Source organism: Pecten maximus, chromosome 7 (assembly GCF_902652985.1).
Source record: "Pecten maximus chromosome 7, xPecMax1.1, whole genome shotgun sequence".
Classification (NCBI taxonomy): domain Eukaryota; kingdom Metazoa; phylum Mollusca; class Bivalvia; order Pectinida; family Pectinidae; genus Pecten; species Pecten maximus.
Genome location: NC_047021.1, coordinates 23,571,796 through 23,586,564, shown reverse-complemented (window position 1 = coordinate 23,586,564; position 14,769 = coordinate 23,571,796).

Sequence of the window (14,769 nt, the reverse complement as noted above, 5' to 3'; positions counted from 1 at the left end):
AACACATTTTATATATATCTATAAATATATAAATATGAATATGTCAAAATCTCCTACTGGACTTGATATAATGATGCACGTGTCTTAAAATACTTAAGTTTATATTTTCGGCATACAGTTAATTGCCATACAGTGAAACATTCAAAGTTATATTGATAGTTAAGTCTCTTAAATTATAAAAATAAAATATCCCTGTACATAATCATCACATTCAAAGAAAAAAAATGACAGACACTCTCACAACGATTTTCACAGCTACAATCGGGATCGTTTATGAGATTTGCACGGAACAAATCATAATCAATTGACTACATCTATGTCGTAATTTAGTATGTATAATATTAGTCTTTCTGTCACCAAAATTGAAAAAAGCTGGATATTTATCTTCAGAAGATCTGGATATAGTTTTCTTAAAAGTTGCCAATGAAGGATATGATCTAGTAGTTAGGTCCAGGTCATTCCACATTTGAAGTGAGTAAGGTATAAAGGAGGAGGTAGTAAGGGAGAGTCTGTAGTGGGGAATTCTATAATTATTGTTAGTTCGTAGAGTGTGGTTGTTAGTATCGCCTACTTTTGGAGGAAGAAGACAATGGAGATAATTAGGTGTTAAGTTCCTATTCATTTTATGAAAAAAAGACATAATTTTCTTCGTTTTCGTCTCCCTCAATGTGTCTCAAGGCTCGTTTCTGAATATAGACCTGAAATATTTTCATAAGATGGTAAACCAGTTATGATGCGGGCTGCCTCACGTTGGGCTAATTATAATTTCATGGCGTCAGATATTGATCACCCATCCCAAAGTTCACATGTATATTCTAAGATAGGTAGAATGAAAGTTTTATAAATTTCTAAGTAGAGCATCTCGTTTTAATATGAATTTTATTTTATTAGCATATTGATCTTTTTCATAACTGACTGATGTATAAAATTCACATGATCCCTCATTTAGTAGTTGAACTAAAAATTACCCCAAGATGTCTGTAACTATCCGTAAAATCCATCAAAAATGATATCAAGGTCTGCTTCGATTTCAACAGAACTGGATATAAAGATCATTTCAGTCTTGTTTGGATTACAAGTAAATAACCATGTATTAACCAAAGAGTTTAATGCTTCGAGATCTCTGTTAAGTACTTGTTCTATCTTTTGACAGGAAAAGAGAGAAAATAAAAGAGAATTATCATCAGCAAAGAGTAGAGAAACTGATTCAAGAATATCGGCTATGTCGTTTATAGAGATAAGAAACAGAAGAGATCCTAGAATCGAGTCTGGATGCACCCCCGCTTCAATCGAACTAGAGCTAAGAATGAGTTTTTTTATAAAGACTTTCTGCTTACGATTATAAAGATAATTCCCAAGCCACTTTGGAAATTCGCCAGTTAAACCTTAAACCTAATGGTGAAATTTAACAATAAGTCCCCGATGCCATACACAATGAAAAGCTTTATAAATATCGCAAAATATTATACACGTATGTTTTCTTTCTTTAATGGCTAGACAAATTTTGTAGTATAGTTAAATTAGCTGAAAGACAGCAGAATGACGTGGCATGAAACCAGACTGATGTTGATAAAACAATGAATTTTCTAACATGAAATTAGGTATGTGTTTATAGATAACTCTCTCAAATACTTTTCTTACTGTTGATAAAAAAGAAATTGGTCTTTATTTTGATGGAGAATACCTATCATTTTTTAAACAATTGCATTACATTAGCAATTTTCCATTTTAATTTCCCTTTGTGTTACTATATCACTTAGTGAATTATTAATCTGGAGGGAAAATTTGGTAAAGCATGTTCACTGTCATCAAGACGAGTAATGTTACAGAAGTATCTATTTAATAGATCAACCTTCTCTGCGTCTGTGTTTGTTCAGATGTAGTATTAGATTTCATAAGAGGTTTAACAAATCGACAGTAAGGTAAGATTTAGGATCAGAACTATAGTACTCGTCACTAGGACCATGAACGTTTTCGTAAAAAATTAAGAGTGAATCTTTTTTTCATGTTATTAACCTTATTTCTCTGGTCCTTATTATTTCTTATATCCGAATCGCGTTTAGTTGTTTTTGCCTTTCGATACAGTCTATCACGAAATATATAGAGGATATCTAACAGTGTCTTCAGTAATACCAAATATATTTCACGAGTGGGGCTAATATTTTGATATTTTTCACGAGGACGCAGCACGAGTGAAAAAAAATCAAAATATTATCCTCACGAGTGAAATATATTTGGTATTACTGAAGACACCGTTAGATATTCTGTTTATTACATTTTTATCAACGAAAAACCTACCCCGTATGCTAACTAGGCCTACAGTTCCCTAAAAAAGTAGTTCCCCCTGTCCAAGTGCTGACATATATGTCGGGCTTTCTGATAGGTCAATTATTTTGGTATTTTCTAATCATTAATTTGATTGGTCAAATCAGCAAAAGTGATATTTTTCACTAGTGAAAAATATCACTTTTATAGAATAAATAATTTTTGATATTTCACTGGTAAAAATGTAGAACTAATAAAATGTTTTTCCTTTTTTTCCAAGGTTTATCGTTAAGTCTAATAGAGTCTTTAGAGGGGATACATTGGTTAGAAAATTGTAAAAATAAATCGGTGAAACGTTCACAAGTCAAATATACGGAGTAACAATTTGAAATCATACTTTCCAATTATACTCTGATAAAAGATTATCTAAACGAGTAAAGTCAGCCCTTCTATCAATCCATACTTTACGTATATAAACTGAAGAAATAGCACAGGGTACTTTGATACTTGTCATACAGCCATCATGATCACTGATATGCCTATCTATAGCAACAGTTGAAGAAATAGAACTTGAATGAGAGTAGGATAAAAAAAAATAGGGTCTAGCAGGCTATTTCTTGTCTGACCAAACCGTATAGGATCTTTAATAACATTTACAAGACCGAAGGAATTAAAGATGTCAAATAATATATGAGTAGGTTGGGCAGATAATTAGTCTACATTTAAGTCACCAGTTACTATTACATTTGACGATAGATCTAGGGAGTTACCTACAGATACACGAAGATGTTCTCAAAAATCTTACCGAGGAATGTTCGGGTCTGTACGCAGTACATACTATGATGGAGTATTTTTTTTTTTACTTTATCTGAATCCAAACTGTTCATCCTCTGGGTTTTCCAGTTGATGTAACCTGGTAACATTTAATAATTTTTTGACGTACACAAGAATCCCACCACCCACATAGTTTCTATTACGTCTAAAAGGGACACGAAAACCTTCAATAGTTAAATCATCAATCGATATTCTGTCGTCAAGATGTGTTTCAGTTAAACATATTACGTCATATTCACTGACTATATCTTCAATATATTCAATTTCAAATCCCCATCGATAAATTAACCACCAGTCCACTTCCATTTTGCCATTGCTCAGCTACAAAATGAATCAGGTTAAAATGGATTAGGATCAAACTTCAAACGTTAGTCAAGTATACGAACATAATGAAGACGAGTGTGTTTAAGGGCCCCTACCGTTTGAAGAAAAATAATCTAGCGATTTATTGTTAAACGGATTTGGATCATACTTCATACATTGGTATAGTAATAGGATAGTAATTTCTGGATAAAACCCCCCTCCCCCTCCCCCCACCCCCACCACCCCCCACCCCCCATTAAATATGATGATTTGTTTCATTAACATACGAGTAATCTGCATGTTATTTTCCTTAACGCACATGACTTAAGGGACAAAAGTGAAAGGTTCTGATTATACGAATGGTTGAAGCGTCAGAAATTTTAGATAGTGGTTTTACAGGAAACACACTTTACAAATGATATTAAAAATGACATATTAGTTTATATAGCTTTGGGGAATCGTATAGTAGAGGAGTGTCTACTTTTATTAATAATAAGACAGATATTAAGGTAGCGTCGGTTAAACAAGACATAGATTCTAGATGGGGTTTATTGAAAGTTAATATTAAACTAGCAGACAATTTCTGTACGCTGGTCAATATGTACGTATGCTCCAAATGATTTAAAATTGAGAAATGTATTTAAAAAAAAAAAATTGTTGATGATTTCGCTCAAGGCACTATTATTGGTGAAGGAGATTGTAATGGAGTTGTTGGACACGCAGATAGAATTTCTAGGAATAAAAAGCAAAAGCCTTTAAGGAAAACATAAGGCTTCAGTCAATTTATTAAACGTAATAAACTTATCAATGTTTGAAGGGTAAACAATAAATCTAAAAGACAATTCACTTGGAGGCGGAAGGACACAAGTGAGACTAGTCGAGTAGATATGGTCTTGATTTTAGAAAATCTCTTGTCATATTCGCCCGGTTCAAATAAAGTGTTCTGACCATTGAGCAATCTCAATTAAAATACATTATAGTTCAAACGCCAAGGGCGAAGGAATATGGGAAATCAATAACAGCATACTGGAAGAAGTTGAATATAAATTCATGGTAAAAAGGAGAAAGGAATACGAAATATTTGTTAGGAATAGAGAGACTGAGCAAAACAGTCTATAATAAATATCAAGCTTGGTGAAGATGATAATGTTAACGATCCCGAATATTGAAGGAAATCGACTTTTTATTCAAACCTTTATAGCAGTGACGGCATTGATAAAAGGGAGATAACTACGTACACTGAAAACTGTGACGTTCAGTACACGTTATCAGAAGAGGAAAAAGCTACATGTGAAGGTGATCATTAGCTGAGTATACAAGAGCAGTAAAAAAAAATTAAGCCCAACAAAAGTCCAGGTTATGATGATCTTTCTGATGAGTTCTATAATACGTTCTGGGATAATATCTAAGATAGTGTGTTCCGCTCGCGAAACGACGGTACAAGAAAGGCGAGTAAAGTAATACACAGATACTTGGAGGCGTAACTCTCATTGGCTGGTGTTGCTACACAATTGAGTGATTACACTGTTAAACCTTAATGTAAATTTCAAAATAGCTGTATATGTTTTAGCTTCACGACTTAAACCACTGATGAAAAATAGTAGAGACCAAAATGGATATAAAAAAAAAATTAAAATTAAAAAAAAAAAATTTCAAGGGTGTAAGGGTATAATCAGGAGCATTTATGATGTCTTATTATATGGCCCAGGTATAATATAAGGCAAATTCAGGACGTTGTAGATTATTCGGAGAAATTTAATATTGACTCTTGATTGCTCTTTTTTATTTCACCAAAGTATTTGATACGGTAGAGTGAGATGTTTGGTTGCATGGTTTTGGTCGCATATTCATTAAATGGGTTAGGGTGTTATATACCATTATCAAAGGCTGCTTTACAAACAATACCTGGTTGACAGGAAGTTACGTTGTGTCATGTGGTATCCGATAGGGTGCCCTCTGTCATGTTTAACCTTCATTTTAGCTTCTGAACTACTCGCTTAGAAAATAAGAACATATGTTCATATAAGCGGTTTCAGAATTAGAAATAGGAATATGATAAGTTCCAAACTAGCAGATGACATTACTTTATTTATGAGGTATATGGTCATCAGAAGAGCGTTATCAATCATTGAAAAGAACCGGAGGGATATTTCTTAAACTTCATATGAAGGTCACCTTGGTACATAGTTGTGCCATTTGAATTTAGTATTTTGTGGCCCAACAAGCGGCCATCTTAGATTATGAGAATTAAAGTTTGTTGTCACTATTTCTTGAAGGAGGATATTCCTCAAACTTCATGTGCAGGTTCCCCTTGGTCCTTAGTTGCGCAAATATAGTTTAGATGTTTGATCAGAAAAACTAAATGAATGACAAGATCCATCTCGGATTTTGATAATTGAACTTTGTTATTGCTATTTCTCGATAAGGCAGGCATATTTGATTTCGACTTTTGATGTTTAACGCAATTTCGTAAAAAGTATTTGGGTTGTATAAATGTATAAATCTGCCATTTGAGCAATTGCTAGGGTGGGCAGCTTGGACATCATTGTACTTTTTGTATATGATTATTTTCAAAAATGCCACGAAAGAACCGAAGGTCTAGAGCTGCCAGTGTGCGGTGCAAGCGGAAAGATGTCTTCTTAAAATCTACAGGCCTTCCCTTAGCTTACAGGGTAAATCTTGTGACTTAGTAGTATGGGACCGCGGGTTGCCACCTACAGGCCTAGGAGAGCCTTCCCCTCTTGTTGCTGGAAAACCTCTGAATGCCTCGAGGTTTGATCTTCCTCGAGGAAGTCTGTGTATCCAGTGCATGGGTATCTCACCGCAGTCTGACTCGCCATCGTGCGTTTGTACAGCACCGACTGTACCTTCACCACCGTGTGATGCAGCACAGACGCAGTCCACTGACTTGCCACCGTGCGTTTGTACACCACTGTGTGTCCCATCAGCACCGTGTTTTGCAGTTTGTCAGAAACTATTACAAAAAGATCAAGAATCTCTTAACGAACCACATAAAAAATCACAGAGCGAACCACAAACCGAGCTATATAACAAGCCAAATAATGAAGAGACATTTAATGCTCAAGTGTCAAAAGTAAGACGAACAAAAAAATGTAAGTTGGAGGAAAAGCAAGGTACAAATCCAGATAAAACAAGGAGTAAGCAAATTGCAAAAGCAGAAGTGAAAGTACAAAGCCTATCAACACAGAAAAACTAAGCTAGAGAAAGTGCAACGTACAAATATAGACAAAGAACAGATTGAGCAAAAGACAAAAGCAGAATAAAAAGTACCAAACCTATCGACAAAAAGGAAAAAATAAGATAGCTCAAAGATAACATCAATTTGAAAATACTTGCGAGGTCAATACAGTAAGTTTATCTGCTAGAAAAATCTCAGAGAAAATGAATTGTGGTGATGCAAGAGTTAAGAAACAGAGCTGCAAAGAACAGCAAAAAATCCCAGATGTAATTCATGATGGCTTATCAGGGCCAGCTGTTTTCACATTTAATAAATTATCTCGGGGTACACAACGCAAATTAGCAGATAAATTAGGAATAGAAGACAAAAACATAAAACCAAGAGAACACACAGTTAGTCAGTCACTAGGGAAACAATTACAAACAAAACGCATTGAAGGAGTTGGAAACGGTGCTGTGTCATACAATGCATGTGGTGATGAAAATAATCACAGAAAGATGCGTTGTTCAATTGTGAATTATATGTTGAAGAATGCAAACAAATATGTAAGCCATCTAAGATCCGGTTATAAATCTGTAAGTGAATGGGTAGAAAAGAAACACATGTTCAAATCTGGTAAATTGGCTACAGAAGTAGAGATTTGGCTGCTGCTGATTTACTCTGTACAGACATTTACATGTATGAGGAAAACATGTACATGGCGTCATGGCATAAATTTTCTGCAACACAAGTAAACAAAAGCGTATCTGAAGAACACAAAACAATATACCTTGTACATAAATTTCAAGCACATTATGTTGTGGTGATTTCAGTTGAAGAAATAGCAGCAGACGTCGTAACATTTGCAGGAAGTAACAGAGAAAGTGTTGAAGACAATACTGATGGAACAGAACATGTTGCAATTTACAAACAAACAATACACGCAGTTCAAGCACGCCGAAGAACTATATGAATGTGAGCAAAACAAGGACAAACTGAGCACTCGTAAAAGTAACGAGATGACAAATATAATGTTTGCTGGTGAGAAAATGTGTACGAACAGTGAAAAAATAAACGCAGATGTAATGCACTTGCCAATAGATCGAATTGTTCAAGGAAATTTTCATCGATGTCATCAACGGTTTATGGAAAATACTGGTAGACAGTGTGTACTGAAAGCGTAGCAGCTGTTGTATACACAAAGAAAAAATCATATACTCATGGATGCCCTATAAATTTAGATCATGTTCTTCAAATTGGAAATAAAATGTATGGTCATCTAAGGAAAGGCTCAACCATGGTACACGGCTATGTAGTAATTGATGAAGTGCCTAGAATGGTAGATTGTTATGGTAAAATTGTTGTTGTGTTTGAGGTACAATTTCAGCAATCAATGTGTGGTACACTGGAAGACTCATGAGATTGACAATGACATTGTCCAATTTTACACGTTATATGCAACATTTCGATAGCTCGTGATCAAACACAAAGCTATGCAGCCTTTGTAACGTTTCGAGACATCACATTCATAATTGTTAAACAAAATGGTAGATTGGTAGAATGGTGTACAAGTACCAAATGGAACAAGTATTTTGTTTAATTTGGCAAAATACAAGACGTACACACACATTATTTGGATTTTGCAACATCAATACATTACATGCCAAACGATCAGTTTGAAGTAACAGCAGTTTCTATTCATATTCAAAATGAAATGCTGATGCAGAACACAGCAAATATTGCCCATTCAGAAATAAGTATTTCAAATCATAATGTTGAAGCACTGAACGTAACAAAAGGTGAAACAACACACGAGTTCCATAGTAACGTTACAAGAGACAAAGACCTGCATGTGGTCCCCGGTATCGGAACAAATAAATTGAACGCACTACACATACACAGGTGATGGCTACAACCAATTGCAAATGAAATGTTTTAAGAGGAAACGGAGACCAAAATCAAATTGGATTAAATGAAATTTCAGAAAGATTTAACGAAGAAAGCACGATTGGGATTGACGGTTCCAATATTGAAGGGGACAGAACAGTATTGGTAACAAGCGCTGGAAACGATGCTAAATGTGAAAAAAAGATAGCAGGTCACCGAAAAGCTGCTTTGGAGGCTTTGCAGAATAATTACACTAATGATCATCTGAAATGTGCAGAACAGAAAAACATGGCATCATTGAACAGGTACAGAGATAACAAAAAATATAGAGAAAGTGTAAAGCAGGCATCGAAGAGAAAATATGAGCAAGATGACCAGCAAAGAGAAGCAAAAAGGACGGTCATCAAAACTAAAATACAGAAGAAATGCCACGCATAGAGATATTGTAAAGCAAGCTTCGAAAAAAATGGACTGATTGACTTGCATAGAGAATGAGTAAAGTAGGTATCTAAGAGAAAATATGAACAGAAACAGGGAATAAAATAAGAAAGCATAAAATACCAACATAAGTTAAAGCTGACAACGCAAGTTAAAAAAAAGCTTTCGTTTTGAAACAAACAAAAAATAATTTTGAAATGATTTCGAGATGTTCCCTGTGATAAATATATATCTTCCGGTCACCGTTTCCAAGGAAGTGGCAGATATTTTAGTCGAAGTCTGCTTGGATACATGACTGGGGATCTGTGCCTATAAAAGCCCGCATGCACGTGAGACCGACTGTCATTATATCAAAGTCAGCGCAATGCAACACATCGCTACACTATAAAAACGTAACGAAACGCACGCTTGCCTTTTTCGGTTTCTTCTGAATAGCATAGACCATGGACACAGACTTTGGAGAGGTAAATATAATAAATGGGTGTAAATATTTTCAAGAAACAATTAAAAAATCACGTACACACTATATATACAGTATTTCTATAATAACGAAACGGAGATTGACAAGGAAAATGATAATGACACACTTCATGGCGTGCCACTGGATACCTGTCTCCAACCTGCAGACAAAGATCATAACGTTTTAGATCAATATTTTAACAAGATATTTTCTGTTGCACCATGTGAGAAAACTAATCCTATCAGTATTCTGATGGAAAAGGGCATCAAAGCAAAGGCATTTCCTGTATTATTCCCTGAGGGTGAAAATGTGTAGTGATGAACATGACACTGCAATAACATCATGCAGGTATTTGCACATCAGATTGATGAATGTGGATAAAAGGTTTGCGTAAGACGCACATTTTCTCTTTTTTTTTCGCTCAGTACATATCTGAACAGCAACAAGTAATATCAAGTGTGTCAATAGCTATGAGAAAATGTGAACAGATCGGAAAAGATTGGCGATGCATGGCCGCAAATGTATTGCAAGATGATAAGGTAGTCAAAGAGATATTTAAAAATGACGATGGTTACTTTCTGAAACCTATAAGAGGTACGTACTCCTCTTTCTTGGCAATTTACCCAGAAATATATGTTTGCTATGTTGCGACAACTTGACCTTCCAATCTGGTTTTGTCCTTTTTTCGTCAGCTTTAATGAGATGGAAAGACATTGTAGAAGCTATTCTCAAACAACAAAACGACAAGAGGACCCTTAGGCTACCATAGGGCCGATTTGGGCCGATCTGAATTTTAACGTTGACTGCCAACTGGGCCGATTGGGCCGATCTGGTTTTAACGAATTTTGACGTAACGTGCTGTATTGTTGATGACGTCATCAATTCATGTGTTCTCCTCACACTGGCGTGATGCACACTTGAAACAACATCATGTACATCTTTTCAGCAGATGCGATGTCAAAGTTTGATTGGATGTATAATTATTTTTTCATGTATAAATATTATATCATACCTCTTTAGAAAGCTGACAACTTCATTTCGAAACTGGTTTCAACATCTTGACATACTTTGCTATATTTTATAATGGTTTTCTGGTAAAACTTAGTAAAAGGTGACAACAAAATTGTGATTTTTCATGTTTGGTATAAACTCGATAATACTTCGAGATAAACAGATAATTAGTATCACTGTTCTATGCAATTGTGATGTCTTTGGCAGTGCCTGTTCAGCCCCCCGAAACACTGAGTGTACCGAGTTCGACTTCGGCGGCGTCCTGTGCCTCTTCGTCGTAAACACACTACACAATCCTTCTCTTTTACTTCTGCTATAAGTTCAACAATAACGCGCCGTGGAACCCTTGCGCAAACATGATCATGACCAGCCTCATTATTCCCTGCCAGAGATTCAATGACCAACTGAGTAAATCTCAATCGAGATTTCCATTAAAAGAAATTAAAACACTTATTTCAGTTTTATCTCTCTTTCTTAGGAAATTGAAAAATATATATATATTTCTACGTATTTAGTTCAAAGCATTTTAAGACATCCTACTCTAACTCAAAAATTGAAAACAAACAATCTACCTTCGTTTTTTTCTCTCTTTATTATTTGTTTCTTTTCCCGTCTTATCAGTGAACAAATCTATTCATCATGACAACCAATTATCGACAATTCTCAAAACGAAAAAATGAAATCGGTATAGCCACTATACATTTAAATCAATCTAATTAAAATCTAGATGGTCATTCTCACTACGTTACATGAACATCTAACAACATCCCATAAGGAGTCACGTCAGGGTGATCTTTTGGATTAGCCAATCAAATGACTACTTCCAGAATCTTGGAAGTGATTTTTATGTGTCCGAATTAGCATGACTAAAAGTTCATAATAACTTGCATAATCTGTCAATTTATTTCAAGTCATTTCGTCCCACAAAATATATAGTACATGCTGTACCGAAATGGTTTGCTTCAGATGCATACTGTAACGAAATGGTTTGCCTTGATTTTTATAATTTGACGTCCTTGATTTTAAGCACAGCATCTTTTTCAGCAGATTTTGGCACGGTAACAGCTGGAGTACATGTAAAAGTTACACAAAAACATACATAATACTTATGATACTGGATATGCTGGTCTCCTCACCTAACCCCATCAAGAAAATATTCCCTCTGTACTTCCATCGGAATTCAAAATTAACTTTAAAAGTATAAGAATGATGAATTATGTTTGTTTTTGACAATAAAAGCATGTACGAAGAGATATCGGGACCGGGGGTGGGTGATACGGTCAGGTCACTATGGACAACGTTTTATAGACCTACATTGTACACTTATCATCTATCAGGGATACTCCCCTTCGTTTCCAGGCGCGGAGCCAGGAATTTGAAAAGGGGAGTCCAGAAATTTAGTGGTAATGCGAGCGCCGTATGCGCGAGCGGAATTTTTTTTTTCTGCGAGGGGTCTAGGGGCCATGTATCTAACTTATAACAAATAACAAAATTAAGTCTATGTACGCTTGATGTTTTTGATATTCGGTACATATGTACATGTACTTCATTCACTTTTGACATGTTGGCAATGGATCGCGTTATTTTTCAATAGATTTGCATTTGTATGCAGTTGAATCGGCATTTTTTTTTAATACTTTAGGCCTATAGACCTCCGTTTTATTTATATTATCTTACCTGTTTGTTTGTCTTACGAACGCTTTCATAAGGTTCAGCGTGGAAATTATGAAAAAGTACTTCACAGGTGCAGCGTCACGTCTTGGTATATTCCTAAGTTCATTTGAAACAGGCGGGACACCATATGGGACACCATATATCTCTGGCCTCGGAGGGAAAACCGTTACCCATGGTCTGTTTGCCATCTTGGATGAAAATGACGTCACACTTGAACGTCATTTAATTATGTTTTACATCATCGACTCATTTAATATCTGTAATTGACTACGCCAATATTCAAATAGGGTCTCAATCTCTGCATATGCAAGATGGCATGACAATTGTAATTAAAAAAAATGATGCTCAAGTCTAAATATTTCGTTTAAAGACGAAGACAACATCACTGTTTTTAACAAAATATCCATGAAAAGAAAACCTACATGTATTACGTGATCATTTACTATCTTTATTTGTAGCATTTGTAGCAAGAAAATAATCACATTTGCAATTAGAACAAATTACCATTCGTGTCAGGTTTCCATAGAGGTATGACATGACTTCCGTAGTACTTGGAATTAATTTATCTAATGGGTTTGATTTGTTCACTATACAAACTCATTGCTTGATACTTGACGTCACGGAGAAGCGTAATTGACTCTATACATCAACTGATGACGTCATAGAACAGCGACGTCATAATAGGAGGTATTTCAAACCAGCTGAAATCGTGGCAATTTAGCGAAAACCGAGGATTTAGCCGTGGCAGCGAAAGGGTTAATTATCTTGACTTGAAATATGAAAATGAGATTTTAAAAAGCAATCCTGTAACTGTTGCTAGAATGTTTTTTTTGAAAGATATCATTATGTCCAACGGACACCCAATCGATAAAGTAAAAGACTACTTCTACAGAGTACAGTTTCAACAAAGAGGATCATCTCACAAACACTGCTTATTATGGATAGAAGGTGCTCAAAAATTAGACAAGGATGATGACAAAGATATTGTTCAATTTTTAAATAGATATATCGCCTATGAAATTCCACCAGATTGTTAATCTGAAATGTACGATATAATATATAGTGTGCAACAACGCAGTAAAAAACATTCGAAATCATGTAAAGTAGAGTGCAGATTCAATTTCCACAGACCGTCATCAGAAAGAACTTTTATTTCACGCCCTTCAAATTAAAACGAAACTGTAACAGAAGTGAGAACGAAGACAAAATGAGCAAAGAAGAAGCTAAAACAATTTTGAATAATGTTTGGCTTGAAGTTCTCTATCATGTACTTATAAATATGAACGTTTGATCTTTTCTCGTTTTTGAACAAAAGTGTTATCAAGAAGTATCAAGAATAATAATAATAAGAAGAAAAATAACAAAAACAATAGGCATTTCAATCCGAAATGAAAATCCTTAATCATTCATAGATAATACATTGGTTCCCCAACAAATGACGGTTGTTTGTCGAAAATATCTAACTCGTGTTAGCTAATTTTCTAATTTAGAAAGGACACGAGCTTCAGCGACTTTCAACGACCGTCAGTCGTTTATCCAATAATCTTTTACCTACAAAAGTACCGAGTTCAAATTCCCCGAACGTAGCAACTAAATTATGTGCGCCGAATCACTAAACGACAAAATAAAGTTTGTAATGAAGGAAATTGTATTATGTTTTTAAGATGAACGACTCATGTCTCATGTGATATATTTGTAAATTGTATAATTTTTTTCGAAATGAAATGTTGACGATAGTCCAATCATTGTGTTTGCGTGTTTTATTAATCGAATGCTTGTTTAAATGACTATTCAAAGACGTACACCGCGAAGTCGAATGTCACAGCTGAATACTAGACTTGTCACTGTCAGATATCAATTATGGGTCCTTTTCTGGACTTTGTAGGTAGGCTATCATTGTTTGTAGTATTGCTAAAAGATCATTCTGATATTTATTCATTGAAGATACCATGCAACAAATGCTACGTAAACTATGCTCGACTGTTGAGGAATGTGTGTATGTCACATGTGTTGGTGAGTTTACATTACATCTCTTCAGGCTTATCAATTAACTGTCAGGAGACAAATGTCCAATATGGAATTTTATATTTTTGTGTTTGGGAGTTTGCAATAACAGTAAGTGGAATTTTTAGAAAGTGTTGCTTTGTTCTGTTGGCGACAATATTCTTACCGAGTGACACCGACCTAAACTGCAGTAAGTACAATGAAATGGAAGCCCGAGGCTTAAGCCTCCGTTAGATGCCGTTTCATTCAAATAAATAAGACTACGGACAATGATTGAACGATTTTGTCGTCTTTTATGATTTGTTTTTTATGTTTGATGGATATGTGAATCCACTTCATCTATTCATATCGAAAATCACGGATATGGCCCATGTTCATGATGAGGTTCTGTTTGGTGATGACCAATGCGGTGTCTCACTTCCGTCACCATCACTTCAATTTCATACGACTCAAATCTCCAGATTATTCTACTTTTCCTTGACGACATTCCTCTCGGTCAATTACGCCAATATTGACTGCAGGAAGATAGAGAAAATGCTGCAATGTTGATGTTTTGTGAGCGATGGTAAAAGTAGTCCGTGGTCAAATACCTGAGGTTAATCAGATTTGTTGAGGATCAGAAACGAACAATCAGAGGCCTTGAAAGTGGTTACACAGCGCGGTGTGTAAACAAAAAAAATAACACACTGTTACGAATTATATCACGTGCCATATC